The 22,504-nt window shown below is 42.4% G+C and overlaps 1 long non-coding RNA gene across 7 annotated transcripts in view; it reads left to right on the forward strand.

Moving 5' to 3' along the window:
• Positions 1-22,504, forward strand: part of LOC125612079 — an 83,581-nt gene that overhangs the window by 53,500 nt on the left and 7,577 nt on the right. For 4 of the 7 annotated variants that reach the window (XR_007342380.1, XR_007342379.1, XR_007342375.1 and 1 more), the window contains 2 exons: positions 14,149-14,286; positions 15,509-16,331. This is a non-coding gene — a long non-coding RNA (uncharacterized LOC125612079). Of the gene's footprint in view, positions 1-14,148; positions 14,287-15,508; positions 16,332-20,713; positions 22,381-22,504 lie in introns of those variants that run through there. The other 3 variants (XR_007342378.1, XR_007342377.1, XR_007342376.1) reach the window with 3 other exon arrangements.

Consider the following 22,504-nt stretch of genomic DNA (forward strand, 5'->3'; position numbering starts at 1 on the left):
CAAATATAAGATAGTTGTAGTTTTGTGGATTGTTTTTTTTTTTTTTTTTGCTATTTGAAATGTTACCCAGGTGCTGCGCTGAAGTGCTGGCTAGAGTCTCTATGTGTAAGTTTGCTATGCGCCTTAAGGAGAAAATCCATGTGTGTGAAAGGCTTTGTTCAGGCCTGAGTTCTAGTGCTGGGTTGGCTGGAGTTCAGAGTTATGAATCAGCAATGTTCAGTTATTATGGGTTAGATGTGAGGTGACTCCCAAAAGCTCATGTGTGGAACAATGAAAGAGGGTTTAGAGGTGAAATTATTGGGTTATGAGACCCTTAACCTAATCAGTGCATTAATCCCCTGAGAGGGATTGAGGGGGTGGTGACTGGAGGCAGGTGGGGTGTGGCTAGAGGAGGTGGGTCATTGAGGGCTTGCCTTGGGCATATATATATAATTTTGGTGGTGAATTGAACTTAATCTCTCTTTGTTTCATGCTGGCCATGTCCAAAGCTGCTTTCCTTCACCACACTGTTCGACCAGGATATCCTGCCTTGCCTTGAACCCCAAGGAATGGAGCCAGCTCTCTGTGGACTGAGACCTCTGAATCCATGAGCCCCCAAATAGACTTTTCCTCCTCTACAATTATTTTGGTCGGGTCTTCTAATCACAGCAGGGAAAAAGCTAACTAAAACAGCAATCTACTCTCGCCTGCATCCTGCGCAGGCCTTGGGAATGGGGTTCCCCTTGGTGGAATGGTTTGGCTGTGAAATAAAAGCTAAGAAAAATACAACCACAAAAAAAACCCACAGGACACAGAACATATTTTCAAAAACAGGGACAGGACGGGCTAGCCAATCATATGAATTGAGCTTCTATACTAAAAAGGCAGAATGGAACCCATGTTTGCTTTATTTATATCAGGGAACATCAAAGGCCTTCCATAGAATGTTCTTCACCACAGAAGTTTGAAAGTGGGCTGTCCAGTTCCCAATGGGTTACACCTATCTCTAGAACCACTAAGAGTAGAACAGAGATAAAGGTCATGTGCCTTGGGAAATCTATTTTGTGAGAGAGCCACAGATAGTTCCCAAGGTTAAACCTGAAATCTCCTTGCCTGCCATACCAAGAGAGAAGACCTGCAAGTAATTCATGAGTGGCTTCCCACTATTAAATATGTTGTCTTTAAACAGAAATGCACATCAAACAAGGTTATGTATCCATGAGCTGAAGAAAATGTAGTGACCAGAGTCTCACAAGAACCTGACCATGTATTTTCCCTGGAAGCAAAGTTTCCAAATTCTCTAATTCAGTGTTAATGGTGACTTCATAGAACATAACTATGGTGAATAATGAGAATCGACTGCATACAGCCTAACTGTTTTCCAGAGAAGTCTAATCAGTTTATACTGTACTAGCAGCACATACCAAAACCAGATCACTCCACACTGACAAGCACAAGGTACTATTGTTAACAACAACACAAAAACTTTATAATTTGAAAGATTTAAAGAGAATCTAGTTCTCAAATATGTTTTTTTTTTTTTTTTTTTTACTTCCAGTGAGGTTGGATGTTTCTCCTTAATGTCTGTGCCCCTTCATGACTGTCTGTCACCTTTCAGGACAAACTTGCTTGAGTCATTTGTAAGAAAAGATCGAAGTGCTATTAGGGATCCCACAATTGATCACAGGGTTTTCTTCAAGCTGAGGGAAACTGCAATTGATGGAGTCCCTGGCATGTAGAAGCACTGTGCCAGGCTTCCTCTGCATCCCAGCAGGTTACCACTCCCCTGGGGCAACAGCCAGCTCCATGTGACACCATTACCACCACTAGCAGTAGTGACAGCGGAGCCTTCAGGTCAGACTGCCGCAGCTGGGAAAGAAATGTCACCAATTCCTATGTGAACTTGAGTTGCTTTTAAAATAGGTTGCTCGGTTTCCTCCCCTGTAATGATGGAGATGATAATAATAATATCTTAGTTTTTCAATTTGACAGGTGAATAAAATGAGTTTGTACATGAAAACCTCTTAGAACCGAGCCCTACAGATGAAAGGACCCTGTGTATATCAGATGTTGCTAAGTGCCATGAACCAGAGAGGAGAGTACGTAATCTTTGTCCTTGGAAACTTGTTGAGAAAATAAGATTTATACTCATAAACAAAGCTCTTTCCAGATTGGTAGTCATGGTTTGGTAGGAAAAAACACAGAACAGGGAGTCAGGAATTCTAGTTTTTTTTCCTTTTGCTGGGTTCTCGGGCTTTAGTCACTTCACCTCTTGAGACCTTAGTGTCTACAAGAGAAGTGAGCCCCTACTGAGCGTGGTGGCACATACCTGTAATCCCAGCAGCTCTGGAGGCTAATGCAGGAGGACCACAGGTTTGAAACCAGCCTCAGCAACTTAGGCTCTAAGCTACCCTGGTCTCAAAATAAAAAAAGGTCTAGGGATGTGGCTCGGTGGTTAAGCATCCTGGGTTCAATGTCTCACGCCTCTTCACAATATCTGCGCAACATCACTCCAAGTGATCCCATTTTCCCCATGAGGATAGGGTAGCTTAGAGGCTGAGGGCACTCTAGGATCCTGTTACTGCTGAGAGGAAGAATTTTGGTCCCAAGAAAGTACTCCTGCCATATCACTATTGACTCTGGTATAAAATGAGGAGTTTGATTTGGAGGGCTGTCCAGCCCGTGCCAGGCAGAAGTCTATGAGGATTGGACAGGAAGAGGGGTGGGGTAAGGAACCAAGTTACTCAGTGGGCACATCTTCATGGTTGGTTAAATCTTGATGCTGTTGCTGGATGCTTTGCCGCTTCTGAATGTCACCTTTCAGTTCCCATGGAGAAAGTGACTTTCAGACTTCTTTCTGCCTGGACGTCCTTTGGCCTATTGATGTGAGCAGAATCAACACATGCATTTTCCTCTTTGCTCATTCTTTCTGGCTTCTCTGAAGCTGTAGTAAATGACTCACTCTTCCTTGGGAACTGTTCTGAGCTTTGAACAGTTAGGCAAATCTGATCTTTTTGTCTTCAGCCACCTGGGCAACTGACTGTCCTCCCTTGTCCCCTAGCTCCAGTGAGGAGAATTAAGTTCCTCCTCCCCCTCCTCTTCCTTCCAGCCAAGTCAGTGCATCAAGCCCACCTAGACAGCATATTCTTGGGCTATAATTCCTACCCTTTAGCAAGGTCAAACATCACTCTGCTATTTGATACTTGCAGGCCAAATGTCCTGATCACTTTTTGGCCATGTAATGAGTGTGGTATTTAGGTTTAGACTTCTTGCTTTTCTTCAAAAGTGTGGATATTTGGTTGTCACAAGCCTAAGCCTATAGAATTTGAAATGAACTTTATTTTCTCACTTCCCTACTATCCAAAGCAGCAATCTATAAAAATGGCCTCCCCAGTTCCATATCTGTCACTTTAGCCCATTCCAGGGCCTTGACCTGTCAGGGGAGAAAGGATTATGTGCAGTGTCAATGGTCTGTTTTTGCTCTGTTCTTTCTCGTTGTCTCTTTTAACAGTGAACAAGACAGTTAATGGCCTCTGTGTGTGTGTATGTGTTTGTGTATATATGTGTTTATGTTTATGTGTGCATGTTTGTGTGTGTATGTATGTTTGTGCATGTATATTTTTGTTATATGTGCGTAGGTGTGTTTGTTTCTGTGTGTGTTTCTGTGTGTGTGCAATCACATGCACAGGCAGAAGCAAATACATCTACTGGTTAAAAAAAAATGAGCCTGAGAATGCAGTAAGTCTCACTTAGCTGGTGACCCTCTTCTCTTGTGAGGTTCCCTGTGAAGACTTCCTCTGGGACCCTTTCCCTAGTGTGCCCTGCAGCTTGGGCTTTCTTTGTCCTTGTGCTGCTCCTTGTGTAAGCCTTGACTATAACTCAACATCTTACACTGTAATCCAATTCTCTTCAGGCTTGAGATCAGAGACTAAGTCTTAATTATCTTCATCTTCCCAGCCTTAGGGAGAAGGCCAAGCACAGTAGGAGTTTTGAAAATATTTGTTGAGGGAATAAATGGATGAAGAAGGCATGAATGAAGGTGGATGCTCCCTGTATGTTCCTGGCCTCTGCCCAGACCCAACTTGTACCAGACTGAGAAGCAGATTCTAGTTGGACAGTGAGGGAAGCTGCCTGAGGCTAGATAGCAGACCATCGGACTAGAAGCTCATCCTGACTAGGGGAGGAGGGTGGGTGGGCAGGTCTAGACAGAATGGCTGAGATAGGGGTTCTGGGGTTGGAGAGTAGATATGGGTGGGGCATTTACGGTTGAGCTGGGCAGCCAGCATGTCTGATATGATAATGGGCAGCCAGTTCATGTGGCTCTTGGTAGGCCAAGGATACCTCAGGGCTTTCCAGCTGTCCTCATTTGGGCCAGAAAGGTCCATTTCCTGGCAGGAACAATGACAACAGCAACACAAAAGTTTATAGAGAAGCTTCATCTCTGCTAGTTCACAACAACCGTCTGCAGTGCATCCATCATTCAACCAACAAATATTCCTTTCCCCTTGCAAGGACCAGGGACTAAGGTCATGCCTCAGTCATCCCCAGCAAGTCTCCACCAACGTGGGCTCTGAGGCGCACGCATCAACTCAGTGGATGATCATCTATTTGAATACGTCCGTCACTTTACCTTTGGTGCTAAGAGGACTGCATGGCACAGAGCAGATGCTCACTAAGAAGTTTGAGTGGCTGGATTAATATGCAGGCCGATCATTTCCCCACCTAACAAATCAGAATATCGCCCAAGAAAACCAGCTCTGGAATTCTGGTTCAGCATGTGCTCACTTTTGAGGCCAGATGGCTCTGGTGTGAAGCTGAGTTTCCGAGACTCTGGGGTTTTTGCAGACTGGTAAATTTCTAAACTGAAAATTCCAAAAAACATTGGGGAGAGAGGTCACACATTGCCAGCTTTTAACTTTTCCAAGTTGGAAGATGAAGCAAGATATTACTGTTATTTCACAAGAAGATTTTTTAACATTCCAATTGTATGAAACATGATGCCTGAATTTTTAAAATCTGGGTGTTTTAGAGCTCTAGAAAAGTCACTACATTGTTCTTATGTTTCTTATCTATTAATTTTTTTATTGATGTAATAGTTCTACGTCCTATGGCATACAGAATAATATTTTGGTTCATTGTCTCAAACACTTATAATTTCTTTCTAATGAGAACATTCAAAATCCTTTTCCTAGCTATTTCGAATTATACTACCCAGTGTTGGAACACCCAAACTTGTTTCTCCTATGTGACTGTTACTTTATGTCAGTTAACAAATCTCTCCCTGCCCATCTGATGTTCCTTCCCTGTCCAGCTTCTGGTGACCATTATTCTGCTCTCTTGAGCTCAACTTTTTAATATTCTATGTATGAGTGAATAATGTGGTATTTATGTGTTGTAACCTGGTTTATTCACCTAAAATTATGATCTTCAGGTCTACCTTTACTGCCATAGATGATAGGATTTTGTCTTTTTTATGGCTGAATGCTATTCCACGTGTGTGTGTGTATGTGCATGTGTGCCAATAATGCTTTTTTCACTCCATTCATCCATCAATGGATACCTTGGTTGATTCTTTATCTTCACTATTATGAATAGTGCTGCAGTAAACATGGGAGTGCAGGATCTCTTTGATACACTGAGTTTATTTCCTTTGATATACATATGCAGTGGTAGGATTACTGGATCACATGGCAGGTGTATGTTTTATTCTTTCGAGGAACCCCATATTGTTTCCCGTGATAGCAGTACTTATTTGCATTCCCACCAACAGTGTGTGAGTTCCCCTTTCTCCATATCCTTGCCAACATTTTCATTTTTTTTGTCATTTTGCTTGTAGTCCTTATTTTTCTTTTCTTTTCTTTTCTTTTTTTTTTTTTTTGAAACAGGGTTTTGCCACGTTGCTTAGGGCCTCACTAAGTTGCTGAAGCTGGCTTTGAACTTGTAATCCTTCTGCCTCAGACACATGAACTGCTGGGATTATAGGCATGAGCCAAAGTTCCCAAACATAAACATTTTTTTAAAAGGGACTGGGGGTAGAGCTCTTGCCTAACATGCTACAGGCCTTGGGCTTAATTAAGTAATTGATTAAGTATTTAATTAGTTAATTAATTTAGGAGACTGAGTGACTTTATGAGTGCCATGAAGAATGAAAATTTCCAGGCATAACTACTGTAATTCCTATTTCCCAACCATGTGTCTATGGGGCCATTTTGAAATGCTTAAATAACTTAGGAAACCTTCTGTGTAGAAGATGTGTGGCAAAGGAGCTTGTTGTCCCCAGAGAGAGAGAAAGAGAGAGACAGAGAGAGACAGAGACAGACTTCTATCCTCTTACCAGGTTGTGGCGAAGGCTCTGGAGAGTTTAAATTTTAAATTTACATAATTATTTCCCCTTGACTGGCTCCCCCTCCACCCTGCTAAGGCTGATGTCCTAGAAATGCATTTCCGAGTGACAAGTATATTGTCAACGCAGATCAGATCTGTGCACTGCAGCACACTGATTGGCAGGCCTATTAAAATACAAAGAGGACCAAAAATGAGCAACTTTGGAGACCTGAAGGGGGAGATGGGCAAGAACATGTCCTCCCCACCCCCAACCCCACTCTGCTGTTAATTGCAAAGCAGAACCTCGATAAAGTATATTAAACAGATAAACAACTGGAGCTGTGTTTATTAAAGAAACAGCAAATGGCACGGTGCCAACATGGATAAGCTTTGCTGTAATCAGTGTATTTATTTCACCCCCCAAAAAGCCTGTCTGGGCTTCTTTTAAGCCTGATAAACTCATTATGCTAAGTTTCAGCTTCCATAGAATGGAGGCTTTTCTATATGTTAATTCATTTTAGTAAATAATTATTCTGTTAGGCTGGGTGAATGCATGTCTCTATAATTTAATAATTGGGAGAGTTATTAACATATGATTAATAGGAATCATAAACTAATACTGAGAGTTTAAAATTATTTTTTCCATCTAAATAAATATAATAAAGAGGCTGATGGGGGGGATTATCTTCCCCTCTCCCTCCCCAACTTTTTTTTTTTTTTTCAAAGTTGGAATGCAATACTTGGAACAGGAGTGATTGCCTTTCTTCTCTGAGATTTAACTGATAAATCTAGTCTCTTCAGAGCTTTAATATTTGCCTCGTGTGTGTGTGAGAGTGAGTGTGTGTGTGTGTGTGTGTGTGTATCTCATTCCTGTAAGAATGGCTATAAGCAATGGAGTTCTATTCAGCCATGAAGAATGAAATTATGGTTGAGTGCGTCCCAGCAGCTAGGGAGGCTGAGGCAGGAGGATCATGAGTTGAAAGCCAGCCTCAGCAACTTAGTGAGGCCCTAAACAACTCAGTGAGACCCTTTCTCTAAATAAAATACAAAAGAGCTGGGGATGTGGCTCAGTGGTTGAGTGCCCCTGGGTTGAATCCCCAGTACCCCCCACCAAAAATAAAAGAATGAAATTATATCATTTGCAAGAAAATGAATGGAACTTGAGAACATTATTTTAATCAAAATAAGCCAAACTCAGTCAAGAGTAGTATGTTTTCTCCAATATGTGGAAGCTAGAATGGAAAAATGAAAAGCAAGGTGGGGGGGGGTAAATCTCATGAAAATTGGAGGGAGATCAGTAGAGTAGAGAAAGGGATCAGGGAGAGAGAAAGGAGAAGTAATAGGGAATGCCATTGACCAAATTACATTGTTATATTGTGTGTATGTATGAATAGGCAAAAACAAATCCCACCATTATGTATAGTTATAATGCACCAACTTAAAAATGGGGGGAAAAAAGAAGGACTCAAGCAAAATGACAAAAAAAAAAATGACAAATGTTGGCAAGGATATGGAGAAAGGGGAACTCACACACTGCTGTGTAAAAAAAAAAAAAATTTTAAGGCCTGGGCATGTGACTCAGTGGTTAGGTGCCCCTAGTTCAATCCCTGGTACCCTGCCCCACTAAAATAAAAAATGAAACAAAACATTTTTATTTTGGGAAGGGTCTTACTAAGTTGCTCAGGCTGACCTCAAACTTGTTATCTTTCTGTCTCAGCTTCCTGAGTAGGTGGGATTACAAATGTGCACTTCTCTGCCCAGCTTCTAAATTTTATCTGTTGATTTAGGGACTGTGTCAAATGTTCACCAAAGGACATTTGGGTCACTCACTCATTCTTTAATTCAACAAGTATGTGGTAATGTGTTTTTCAAAATTGCCAAGAGAATAGATTTTTAAATGTTCTAACTTTCCCCAAAATGATAAGTATGTGAGGTTATGGATATTTTAATTATCTTGATTTAATCATTTCGTAATGTATACACATATATTGGACTTGAAATTGTATCCCATAAATATATGTAATTATTTGGCAGTTAAAAATAAAATTAAAGCACCAAGCATGTATTTTAGGGTTCAATACTGGGAGCTCTGGAGCTTGTAGTTACTGTGTTTATTCCTTTAAATATGGTGTCTTAGACACCCACTGTGTGAGGCACTGGGGTGGGGAGGTGAACCAGGTAGGTACACCCTCAGAGCTTGCCTTTGGGGAAGAGTGTGAAGGAGTGTGGCAGGGGGCTTCTGACATGGCTTAGTGAGAACCATCAGTCTCATGGTCACAGCCTTGTATAATTCTCTGCTCTTGAGTGTGAGTTGGACCTGGCAGCTCACTACTAGAAATAGAATACAGTAAAAGTGATAGGATGTCACTTCTGATTGAGTGACAAAAGCCTGCGTATTATGGTTTAGATGTACGGTATTCCCCCAAAGCTCATGTGTGAAACAATGCAAGAAGGTTTAGAGGTAAAATGATTGGGTTATGAGAACCTTAGTCCCCGCATAGATTAACCAAGTGGTGCCTACAGGAGGTAGGGAGTGGTTAGAGGAGGTGAGTCATTGGGGGTGTGCCTTTGGCGCATTTATTTTGTGAACTGAAATTAGTCTCTCTGTCTCTTAGTGCCATTCCCTCAGCTGCTTTCCTCTCCCACTCTCTTCTGCCATGACATCCTGCCTCACCTTGGGTCCCAAAGAATGGAGTCAGCCATCAATGGACTAAGAACTCTGAGGCCATGAACCCCCCCAAATGAACTTTTCCTCCTTTAATTGTTCTTGTCAGATCCTTTGGTCATAGCAGTGAGAACGATGACTAAAACAGCCTGCATCTTCCATCTCTCCAGCCCACTCTGCCTCTTGCCTCTCATTTGCTCTGATGAAGCAAGCTGCCATGTGGGGAGACCTCTGCAGCAAGAAACCTGGGGTGGCATCTGACCAACAGCTGGTGGGAAACAGGCCTCTGTCCCACAGCACAGCAGTACACTGGGAAGCAGTTCCTCTGTTAGCTCGAGGGGGCTGTAGCCTGGCTGGAACCTTACAGGTAGCCTGCAGGACTCTAAACCCCAGCCAGCTGCTTCTGGATTCCTGACCCACAGAAGCTGTCAGACAGTAAATGTTTTTAAATTAGTAAGCTTGGAGACAATATCTGGTTTAGTTGAGAATGCTTTTAGTACCTCTGACTAGTGCTCTAGTGCCAACAACAAACATGAATTTCCCCTAGTTCTGGAGACTGAGCCACTCGGATGCCCCATAGACAGCCACCTTCTTTCTGTATCCACACAGGAGGAAAAGACAGAGAGCCCTCGCCTCTTTCTCGTCTTATAGGATGCTAATCCCACTGTGGGGGCTCTACTCTCCTGACCTCATCTGAACCTGATAATCACCTCCCAACGACCCCACCTCCAAATACCATCCCCTTGGGGATTGGGGCTTCAATTTGCATTTTTGGAAGACATCAACATGCAACCCTAGACAATTTGTTTTGCAATAAATGGATAATAATATGATGGAAGGGTTATACTATATTAAAAAATATTAGCAGGTCATAAGGTCGTGCTGAGTATTAATGAAGGGTGACAGATAAACAAGAGTGGCAAGCTGGATGATGGGAGTTGGTGTCCCAGGGTAGGACAGATCCTACAGCTCCCGTGGTCTTCCAGGTGCAGCTTTGATGTGTTTTGCATGTCTCTTCCAAGGGCTGGGTAGAATATGCTCAGTGATGGGAAATTCATTTTCCCTGTACCTCTGTCCCACTGGGGGAGTAAAAAAAAATATGTGCTGCTGGGCTGAAGTTTGCTGTGGTCTAATCTCCCTGGTCCTGGTTCTTCCCTTTGAGGCCACATTGCCTGTCTAGGCTGTTGAGCCCTCTACCCCAGAGAGAGGTTTAACATTCCCAGTTGACCCTAGTTCCCTGGCCTAACTCTGCTGTCTTTCTCAGACCCCTGGCTTTATCTCTCTCTCTCTCTTCCTTTTTTTTTTTTTTTCTTTTCTTGGGTACCAGAGATTGAACTCAGGGTCACTTGATCACTGAGCCACATCCCCAGCCCTATTTTAGAGACAGGATCTCACTGAGTTGCTTAGTGCCTCGCTTTTGCTGAGGCTGGCTTTGAACTCATGATCCTCTTGTCGCAGCCTCCCAAGCCACTGGGATAATAGGCATGTGCCACTGTGCCTTGCCTGTCATTCTCTCTTTTCATATTGATCTTGGCCTTTATGACTTGGCTGCCTTTCAAATTTCTTGATCCATTGGGTCCCTCTCAAGTCTCTGCTTACTCCTCCACCCCAGATGCAGCTTCAATGTGTTCTGCACATCCTGGTGTCCCTGTACCTGTAAAAGAAAAATTGGCAACCCTGGGTTGGTTGACTATACCCAGTGTACCATGCCCTCACTTGCATAGCAAGCCCCTGTGTTGGCTGAAAGTAGCCACCATATGCCAGCTGAGCATTTTTATCTGCAAGTTAAGCATGCCCACCTCCTTGGCACTCCATCTCCTCTCCAGGGACCTCCAACCCTTCTTCCTCTTCCACCTGACTCAATTATCACCTCCATAGAGGACTCCCTGGAGGATGGCTCCTCTCTAGCCAGTTACCTGCTAGACATTGTCCTGTCACAATCCTGCCAGTTCCTGGAGCTCAGCATGCTTGCCTGCCTTCCTTCCTTCCTTCCTTCCTTCCTTCCTTCCTCCCTCCCTTCCTTCCTCTTTCTTCCTGTCTAACAAGTGTCCATTGACATTGGGTGTGTGCCCTTTCCAGTTACCATCCCATATTTTCCTTTAACTGGTGGGCCAGAGTCCCCAGCATCTTCTCACATCTCAGGATCTAAATCCTGGGACATCCCAGAATCTATCTTTCCTCCACCATTCATACTAAATCTGACACCTAGTCTGCCAAGCTCCCCCAAACCCAGGGACTCTTTCATCTGCCCCTTCCTTCTGTCACCTCTAGGGCTAGGTCCTCATCAGCTTTTCCCTGCCCTATAATAATCCCCACCTCACAAAAGGTTTTTATTGCAAGGGATGGTGCTGGCTTGTGTGTGCATGCATTCACAAACGTTTATTGAATATTTATTGAGCACCAACCTTGTTTACTTTTTCTGGTTAAATCAAAAATACTGATGTTGAAGCTGACTTCCTTTCCAACTTAGTTGTACTGAGTGGGAAGTTTGCAATAAACAGCTTGACAATTGCTTCGATAATTTGCAGCAGTAAGTGAGAAGGACTGCCTGGAAAGTCAGGCCCCACTTTCATTCTCCACCCCAGAAGGTCAAAGTTCAGGGAGTTTCTGGACTACAGATCTAACAGACTACCAGAAGCCCCAGAGTGACATCTCAGGTCAGAACTGGGACTTGCCTCCACATTCATTGGATACTGTGAATTCCCCCATTCTGGCCCATCTTCTTTCTGTCACCTGTAGCTGACTCACTTCAAGCACCTGCAGTATCCCAGGCATACTGGCCTTTGAGAGAGGGGTGTCCTGGCTGCTGTGGAGGGAGCCAAGACAAGCAGGCAGCAACAGAGAGGGTTGTGTTCAGCCAGCTGCTGGATGACTGTCAGGAAAAGACTTAAGGCCAGAGGGAAGTGGAGAGGCTGTAGGGAATGACCTGGGACAACTGCATGATGTAGATATGCTTGTGCTAAATAGGCCAAGTTAGATTATAAATCAGGGTTAAGGATGTGCTGATTTTAGTGCATTTACCATCAGCTTGACGATGTTCTTGGGCAAGCGATTTAGTTTCTCTGAGTGGCATCTATTTCTTCATCTTAAATGGGACAGTCATACCAACCTTAGAGATTGCTAGAGTTTACATGAGATAATATAAAGAAGCTCTTGGGAGTCAATAAACGGTAGTTATTTATTATTGTTTTGATTAACCTGGTATTGAAGTTGGGGTTGGGCAGAAAGTTCTAGCAGATGGCAAGAAGCTAAAAGCCTCAGGGAACATTTAAGTTCAGGCAGAGGCAACCAAGAGACTTCCACAAATAAAAAGAGCAGGTGCAAGGAGGGAAGAGAGGTGAAGCTCAGGTTAGAGCAGGTGGAGGGAGGGTCAGAGTGTGCCCAGGCAGTGCCAGGATTTTTCTGGATTCTCAGCAGCTCTGGGGAAGTTGGACAGAGTATGCAGACACTGGTTTGCTGGGCTAGAATTGTTTTCACACCAAAGCAGATGCTAAAGATGACTCTAAGTGGCCCCTAGAACAGGGATAGCAGGGCTATGGGGCAGGAAGCCAGGTAGCCCATCCAGACCTGGCCCAGAGATCACCCTCTGAGAGCATCTGACAGTCTCGTACCAGGACAAGATGTCCTGATCAGACTTCAAGAACATGCTCATCTTACCTATCCAAGGATGCTTGTCTGACATTTCCAGGTGTTACTGATGACTAGAGTCTCCCCAACTACCCCAGGAGTTTCTCCATGTTTCCACAGTTCTTGGCTAGCTGCTTTATACATCAACAGATTTTTCCCCTACAATGCAGGCATATGAAGTAGATGCTGTTCCTATTCGACAAAGAGCAAGGCTCACATAGATTAAGAACCTTGGCCAGGACCCTAAAACTGACAGGGCTGGGACTGGTCTTCCTGACTCTAAAACCCTACACTCTAAGCAAAACCTAAGGTGTTTCAGTTCCTTTGGCTGAGTAACAAATTACACTTGAGTTTTAGTGGCATAAGACCAACCATTGATTAAGCCCTGATTCTGTGGGTCATAAATTCAGACAGGGTACAGCAGCCCTGACTTGGGTCTTTTCCATGATGTCTAGATCCTCTGCAGTGTCTTAGAAGGCTGGAGGCCTTACTCATCTGATGGCTTATTCACACCCAGATCTTCTGCTTGCGGCTGGCTTGAGGCTGGGTGCCTAAGTTCCTCTCTACATAGGCCAGTCCAAAAGGCCTGTCTGCATGGACTCCTCTGGGATTCCACATGGTATGGAGGTACTGCCTCCCCCAACCTAGGAGTATGGGTTCCCCCAGAAAAAAGAGAAGCAGGTAGAAGTCTATCATCCTTTAAGGCTTAGCTTTGGAGAATGGAACACACCCATTCTGCTGGATGCTCCTTGTCAAGGCAGTCCCAAAGCCATCCAGACCTGCAGGAAGAGGAAACAGACCATGCAGCAAGGTGGAAAATGCAATAGAACACAGGAAGGAACCTGGAGGGACACATCTTTTGGATGAAGGGCTCAAGGGGATCAGCCTTGTCCTAATCTTCTTTGTAACTCTTATAGATCCAGCACATTGAAATAAAATTAGTATTACTAATTTGAATTAAAACAAATAAATACAGAATATCCAAGTCAAGTTGAGAGTTTCAAAATCATTCTTCAAATTTCCCCTTTACTACTTTCTCTTGCACCTCTGTAGATGGAGCGTTCCATCTCCTGTAAAGGTGGTGCTGCTCCCGGCTTTGTTTCTCCCATCAGAGACGCAACAGGATGCCATTTTATTATGAACATCTTCTCTACGTCTTGAAATAGTCTCTGTAGGAAAGTGCTTGAAAGCCTCACAGGCACGACTTCACACTTCCATCAGAGCCACAGCTCTTAGGTCAGCATCACCCCTCTCCTACATCAGCATCTCAAAGCCTTTAATTTTTTTCCTCTCAGGCTTTCCTGGACTGTGCATGGGAGTTCGGAGATTCTGAAACTGTAAAACATAGGCTTATTGTGGGATTAATTTAAGCTCCAATCATGTAGAGAGAATAGAGGTAGGACCTGCGTAGTGATTTTTTTTGTCTCCCTCCTTGCCTTCCTCCTCCTGTACTTTTCCACATGCATTTTTGGTTTTGTTTGTAGCTCAGTACTCTCCCACCTGATCTCTAGTTCTGTGGAGATACACAATTCTTTCTTTACCTTGCTGTTGAGTGTGCTGCTGAGAGTTGCTACAGAAGGAATTCAGATATGGCACCCTGGACAGATGGCAAGAGTCTGGCATTGAGCACCATCAGACCTACGCTGAAGACCTGCACACCTCCTCTCTGGACCACATTCACATTTAAAAAGGTATGAAGTTGAGCAGAGTTAGAGTATCTATGGTTCTGTTTATAAAAAATAAAATAAGGCAGTCAGGCTCAGATCCCTGGGCTTGATCTCTAGCACTGCAAGAAAAAAAAATCAAAGTAAAATTTCAAAAAGTTTAAATCCCAAACAGTATGCTTACTATAAGGGAATTTAAAAGTACAAGTGGGCTAAAAAAGAAAATACTTAAAGACAAAACCCCTAAAAAATTCTTGGTTGTATTTTCAGAAAGTTCTTTCCACCCCCAACCCTCTATACAAAATATTTTCTACAAAATAAATATGGTTTATACTTCAGAAATCAGAACATGGCTTCCTATGCTTTCCTCCACTTAACATATTTCGTCAATAGACATTTCCCTTTGGCAGTGATTGAAAGAGTGATTATTTGTTGCATGAGTGCACCATGATGCAGTTTACTAAGCCCTGTTGAGGACATTTAAATCGTTTTATTGTTTCAATTAGAATCAATAGCATGATAAACATTCCTACAGCTCAATCTCTTCATATATCTCTTACTGTGTCCTCAATATATATTCCTAAAAACATAGTTAATTTTTTTTTAACAGCTTTTGGGAAGAAAAAAAACTAAACTAAACCAAAATATAGTCTCCCCAAAACTTGAAGTTTATTTACTTATAGCAGTTTTGGGGTATGCTAAAAAAAATCATCATAACATGATGCTTTCCAAGTGACAAAAAATTGTGAAGATTTTACAGACATCACTGCAACCTCTCCATTGACCATATGAGAGGGTATTGTTATTCTCATATATAGAAGGGGAAAAGTGAGGATCTGATGGACAAAGTAACTTGCTCAAGGTCATGCAGACAGGAAATGCAGAGGTGTGCTTGAAGCCCAGCTCAGGCTGATGCTAATGACCCTGTCTCCATACACTGCTCTGCCTCCCTCTGCACATTCACAGAAACTGGCACCTTAAGAAGCACCTGAAGTATTTTTTCTTGATTATTAAGCTAAATGTTCTGTTCCCTTTTGGCTGCTATTTCCACGCACTGAGCTCTGAATGACTAAGAACCATTTTTTGATTAATTAGATTTTTGTTGCCAAGGAATTAATTTGGTCCCCTACCCCCTCCTCTTTCTCAAAAAGCACACAACAAAATGATTTTAGCAGCAGGGATAATTACAGAAAATGTGGTGTTAACTTGAGTGGAATACAAATATTTTAGATTTTTTATTGTTCTCCAGGACTGCCAGTGTGGGAAGAAAAGAGTGAAATAAGCTGCATTCAGTAGACCTTAGGAGAGAGCAGGACCCAGCTGGGAACCTGACGCCACTTTTGCACATGCCCTCTGACAGACTGTGAGAAACCAGCCATGAGACTGGAGCCTGATCAGAGAGGAAGGCTGAAGCCCGTTGGAATCCCTGGGACTCAAGAAGATAAGAAGAGCCCAGCAAAGGTGCAGTCAAGCCCTTCCTCTTTCCCTGCACCTTCCTTGCCTGGCTGCCTTAGCTTTCTCTGCAGGTAACCTAAGCCCAGTGCAGGGTCACATCTGTGGGTTTGAAGGAGCGCTGCAGGAGGCATGGGCTACAGATAGATGTCTCAGGGCAGGAAGCCACACTCACATCTATAGTCCAGGTTGTAGACTTGGAGGCCCAAGAGCTCCGGCTCTTAGCTCCCTGGACCTGGACTTATCTTAGACTTTCATGAATTTTTCCTCTCTGTGCTTGAGCACCTCTTAGTAGCTTCCTATGGAAGAATTCAAGAAGATACATTTTCTTCACTTTTTCAAGACTCAACATTCCACGTTTCTTTCTTCATCATACTCAAAAAGTAGTTTGGATACAGAATCCTCGGCTGAGAGCTAGAATCTTGAAGGCATTTCTTTCAAACACTTCTACAGACACATTGCTATCCAAAGTGTGGTTGTGGCCCAGGGTCAGTCTGCAAACTATTCATCATCCGTTTGTGAAAAGAAGTACAGAAGTTGAGAGTAAGCATTTTGAAATTTTGATCCTGATTCGAGTCATTTTGTGTGTGGTGAAATTGAGAATAAAACTTGGGGGCATTGAATTTGTATGGTTTTTTTTTGAATTTACTTTTTTCTAGTAATTGTTTCCTACTCTATTCTAAGTTTTATTTTGTTCTCTAAGTCACTGGGTGTTACAGATAGTGTGAGAAGCACTGTTCTTAAGATATGGCTTTGACCTTAAGGAGTCCTTTGTCGGTGTGACTGTGGTGTTTTATAAATAGCTCATTTTTTCTCTCTGAAGGTGTTAAGGTTTTCTTTTTATCCCTGGGATTTGGTGGTCTTTTGTCATTACTGTGCAAGGCTCACATGAGTCCTTCCTCCTGGAGATTCATTCATTCGCTCATTTGTTCATAGTGATTTCTCCTCTCTTTTTTTTTCCCCCTCTGTTCCCTTTTTTCAGGAATTATCACCCAATGGTTGGTTGGGCATTGGTCCTCAGGTTTCAGCTGTTGAATCTTTAGCATTGTCTTCTTATTTCCATTCCTTTTTCTCTTTTTGTTTCACTTCTCAAGATTTTATCAACTTTATCTCTCAACTCTTTATTCTTTAAAATAGACTATATATATATTTTTTATTTTACAATCTTTCTTCTAATTTTTTTTTAATATTTTGTCCTACTTTGTATGCAATATCTTTTTTGGGTGGGGGTGGGGGTGGGTACCAGGGATTGAACTCAGGGGCACTCAATCACTGAGCCACATCCCCAGCCCTATTTTGTATTTTATTTAGAGACAGCGTCTCACTGAAGTGCTTAGTGAGTACCTCGCCATTGCTGAGGCTGGCTTTGAACTCGCAATCCTCCTGCCTCAGCCTCCAGAGCCAGTGGGATTACAGGCGAGTACCACCACGTCTGGCTATGCAGTATCGTTTTTAAGGAAGCTGATTGGATGCATTTCTTTCAAGTCTTTGCTTCCTGCATTGTATCTGTTTCCTTTACCTTTGGTTTTCCTAGTATACTTCCCCTCTCTTTACATTGATGGTCCTTTTCAAAGATCATGGGTGTCCATTTTTATCTAATAATCTGATGGACACTTCTGTATATAGGTATGGGGGGATGTAAATTAGCAGGTTTTGCTCTTGGGTGATTGGGAAGGAGACTGATATAGGGACAACCCAAACATCACTATATGAGTCTTTTATATGGGGTGATTCTGTTTCCTGAGCTCCTCTCTGGGGAGGTGATAGTGGTGGGCAGTGTACTTATCTAGCTGAAGTGCTCTGCATGTCTCCTGGAAAGACTGATGAGCAGATCCAATTTCACACACAGACAGACCTCAGCTCTGCACTGCTGGGCTCTTCCCCCACGGCCGTTCTGGTTAAGTCTTAAGCTTCTCTAAGGATCAGTAGGGCATGTTGCAAAAATTTATTAAAATCTCACATCCACTGATGTCCCTTACCAATTCTCTTTACCTGGGAGGGAACGAAGATAAATATCTGTGTCAATGGACTATTTTTAAGCAGAAGACCACATCCTGTACTTCTAGAGTTGGCTTGTGAAAGATTGAAGACTTATTAATATTCGATTTCTTTTCATTAGCTCCAGCCCAATTAGGGCCTCATTGTGTGATGTATAATTTGATAGGCATGCCTTCCACATATTCATTAACATATTGATAAGAGTGTTGAACAGGAGAGGGGGAAGGACAGTGCCCAGTGGCATGTTACTAGAGACCTCCACTAATGAAGGCTGGAGTTCTGTCTGTCTGGCACTGCTCTAGCATGGCACTGGAGCTTAGTTGTATAATACGCTTCCATGAATGTGACCACACTCTCCCAAGAGAAATGCAGGTGATCTTGTGAGATCTGTTCCTAGTGAACCACACTGGTTGTAGTGCGTACCGACCACTTCCCTTTGTTCTTGAACTGCTATTATTATTTAATTATCTCTTTTTGATTTTTCAGAGAACTGGTATTCAACTTGTGAGTTATAGTTTCATCACCCTTTCTTTTTTTTTTATTTTTATTTTACTCAGCACTCTTTCTAAAATGAACATTGCTGCTGGGCGTGATGGCATACTATGTAATCCCAGAGGCCCAGGAGGCTGAGGCTGTAGGATTGCAAGTTCTAAACCAGCCTTACTAACTTAGTGAGGCCCTAAGCAACTCAGTGAGACCCTGTCTCTAAATAAAGTATAAATAAGGGCTGGGGAAGTGGCTTAGTGATGAAATACCCCTGGATTCAATCCCTAATATGAAGGAAAAAAAAGAGAACATGGCCTTTTCTGGCTCCTCTCCTGGTCTCACATTTCACACACACATGTTGGGGACGCCCTGTCCTCCCTACACTGGGTTATCATTGGTGTGGGCCTGGCCCATACATCTTATTTGAAATAGTTTAAACCCAGTTCATGTGCCGCAGTCCGGCTGCAGCAAAATAACCAGGGGGTGACGAACAACTTGTGTACATTGATACAGCAGGAGTGGGAGCCGTTTGTTGTAGGACAGGAGGGGTATATATGCATTCCACACAGCTTATCTTAATTAACATAAACTAGATACAGCAGTCAACCAATAAGGAATCTCCACACTTAATGGCTCCCTGGCGTTACTTCACAAACCACTCCCTCTGGCAAAATGCCAGGCGCCATCCTGACTTGTTTACAGACCCTAACATTCATGAGCTCTCTTTACCTTGAGTTTAGATGTCTGCTTTTCCATGTATGTTCTGTGCCTTCTAGTTTGAAATTAATTGTCCTTGACAGAGAATGCAGAAGCTAAAGGAGTTAAGTATGTTTTACTTTCTTTCTTTTTTTTTTTTTTCATTCAGTGAACATGGCCCTGAATCACTCAGCTAGTTTATTCCTTATTCTTCTTGGTTTAAACATTGATTTTAAGAAAGGAGCGGGCTGGGATTGTGGCTCAGTGGTAGCGCGCTTGCCTAGCACGTGTGAGCCACTGGGTTCGATCCTCAGCACCACATAAAAATAAAGATATCGTGTCCTCCTACAACTAAAACATAGATTAAAAAAAAAAGGTACATGCTAAGAAGATACTTGATTTAGTGTCTAAAATCTTACTCCTCCTGCAACAATTTATTTTACTGAAGTCTATCACTGCAAGCAAAACCAGTATGTGTACTTGAGAAGGGAGCCTATTCTACTTAAGTACCTTTAGACCTGCTCAAGGAGGGGCCACACTTGGTGGATACAGGAAGAGCTGGGGCAGTTCTAGGGCCTGAGTGTGCAGGTAATGTAAGAGCCAGGACTACAGCACAGGGGAAAGGAGAGGTCAAGGTGAAGCTCTGTGGCTCAGAAGGTGCTGCCTGCAGTGACCCTTGACCACCTCTTATTACCCTCCCTCAAATCCTGCTCTCCTTGTTTATTATGTGGTCAGTTCCAGCTGGACTGGTCTCTGTTCCTCAAACTCACTACACCCTGCCCTTTGCTGCCTCAGGCTCTTTGCATTCTGATAAGCTACTCTTTGTCCAGCTCTTTTTATTCACAGCTCCTCTTCACTCTCAAGTGAGTTCAAAGGCCCTTGCTCAGGAGTCTACCCTGACCACCCAATCTAAAGTGACCTCCCCTCCCCCAGAGCATTATCATCTTGGAATTCCTTGTCTTTACCAGAATTTTCTAGGTTATTTCCTTGCTTACATGCTTATTATGCCCTCCTCCCTCAAACATAAACTCTAGACTTTATTTGTTTTTCTACTTTTGATTCCCAAGGTTTCCTCCGGAGTCTGGCTTGAGGGAACCAGCAAGAACAACTTTGCCAACTTTCCAATTTTCTTGAGGGTAGTCCTTGAAGACTGCAGGCTGGGGATACGCAGCCCATGCTCTAGAGCAAGGATAGCAACTACAGCTCATGGGTCCAATTTAGCCCATGACCTGTTTCTGCAAAGTTTATTAGAACATGGTCGTACTCATTCCTCTTATGTATCTGTGTATATTATTATCTGTGACTGCTTTCACCCTGCAAGGGCAAAGTTGAGTAATTATGACCAAGCCCACATGGCCAGCAGAGCTGAAAAGATTTAGTATCTGGCCTTTAACAGAACAGGTTTGCCGATCATTGCTCCAGAGAGAAGATCCCCTGTATTACGTCAGACGTTGCTTTCATGTGAGTTGATAACCATGATGACAAGATGTTTCATGGCTTCTTCCCATGGAGGCCTCTTTCATGTCTGTGCGTTTAGATATGGGACAGAATCTTACGATGATGAAAATGTTGACTTTGGTGATCTACTTAATTCAGATGGCAAAACTACTTTGACCCAAATTATCCCAAGAACAGAGATCAATGTGTTTTCTCTAATTATTAATTATCTCTAATTATTAATTATCGGGACAACACATGGCATAAGCCACTCTGCCTGTCTGTCTTTTTATTCAGAGGAAGGATTTAACAGGGTGCTTTGGTGGCATAAAAGATAGTCTTAAAGTGTAAGATTGTATTATTTTTATTATTTCCCTTTGCTTAGATCTCTGTGAGAATCATGATGTTTCCAAGGCAACACATGGCTTGGGGAGATTGAGCGAATACTCCCGGTGCACAGGGATAACATCACCGCTACCACAACAATGTTCTCCAGCACACTGACGTCCCTGTTCAGAGGGACCCGTCCTCGTGATCAGGATCTGGGAGGCATGAGTTTCAAAGGGAAATGATTACACATATGTTCAGTAAATTTGCAAGCCCTCCTTGTGGCACAATGGAGAAGGGAACACACTTAAAACTACACACAGGACTTGGCTCCTGCCTTCTCCAGGTAGGGGAGAGGTTGTCAACAACTGTTTTGTTACCTTGTCTGGCTGAAGGAGATGCTGTTGAATCTCTTTTCTGTTGTTCATATCTATTGCAGACACAAGTTTCCTCCTTTTTTTTCCCCATACCAAATATTACAAAGCTGTTCAAATTGCCAGATCATTTCCCCCAAGATGACAATCATTTCTTTAATGAAATCCTTAAAATTTTCTTATAAAGATTTTTTTTATAGAAAGCCACAGTTATTTAAAAATAAAAAAGGAAAAAGTCTCTATGTAATAGCTGTTGTTAATATTTTGTTATAGACTCTTTCCAGACATTGCCCTATGGACTAAAATTAAACATACATATGCATACACATGTATATGCGAACACAAATATATTAATATTTTAGACAGGGCACAACACTATACACACTTTCTGAAATGCTTTCTTTTTAACTGAATAGGATGTCATGATAATTTTTATGTTCTTCTGTAATCAGAATAGTGTGACGGTTAACATCATGTGCTCTGAAACTGATCACCTGTTTCAAATCCTGACCCTATCAATTACTAGCTCTATGATTTTAATTAAGTTATTTTTAACCTTTATGTTACCTCAGTTTCCTCATCTGTAAAATGGAGATGATAATAATGGGATCTACTAAATTAGGTTGTTGTGAGGATAAAATAAGTTAAGCCTATGTGAACTGCTTATTAAATTTTAGCTATTATAATTTCTACATGTTAATGCATATGTATCTATATCATAATTTTATTGGCTGCATATTATACTGTCACACTTATTGAAAGCATCCTTTTCTGCTTTCCTTTGGTGTTATGGTGTATGTGTGTATTCATTTAATGCATGCTCTGCTATTATTTTTTGATATACCATGGAGTTGGAACTGTATGTTACATCTGAGCAGAGAATGTGGAGGAATCTGTTAATACTTTCTTACTGTAAGAAGTCCTGAAAATATTCATAGGAAAAAGGAGCAGACTTAGCTGTGGTGCTCAGCAGATAAGAGATGATGCTATGACTACACATGAACTTTATGAAGTCTTGATTTGGATCTACTACTTTCTGAGCATCATAAGCAAATCACTTAACCTAAGTCTTAATGTTTGTATCTGAAAAATTAAGATTCTTTTGGTATCTAACCCCTCAGGGTCTTGTGAAGGCTGAATTAGGACATTTGCCTGGTTCTTTGCCAAGTCTCAGTATACATTAGATGTTATTATTAGAAACTGGGAGTTACCATTAAAATATACAGTGCATGCACATACACTTACATAGCTTATCTATCATTTGAGAAATTGTAAATTTATGTCTTTAGTTCCTTCCATTTCCATGGACTCCTTCCTGGTTAATGAGCTACCATGTCTCAAATTCCCACCTACTTTTTTCATGCTCAGCTTTTGTGGTGCTGCAGCTGGGATTCTGCTAACCCCTTTCCTTTGTCAGCGGGACCCATGTTAGGCTCTGTCACTAGGGGGCGCTACATGGTGACTGGAAGCAGGAA

Source organism: Marmota marmota, unplaced genomic scaffold (genome assembly GCF_001458135.2).
Source record: "Marmota marmota marmota unplaced genomic scaffold, marMar, whole genome shotgun sequence".
Lineage (NCBI taxonomy): Eukaryota > Metazoa > Chordata > Mammalia > Rodentia > Sciuridae > Marmota > Marmota marmota.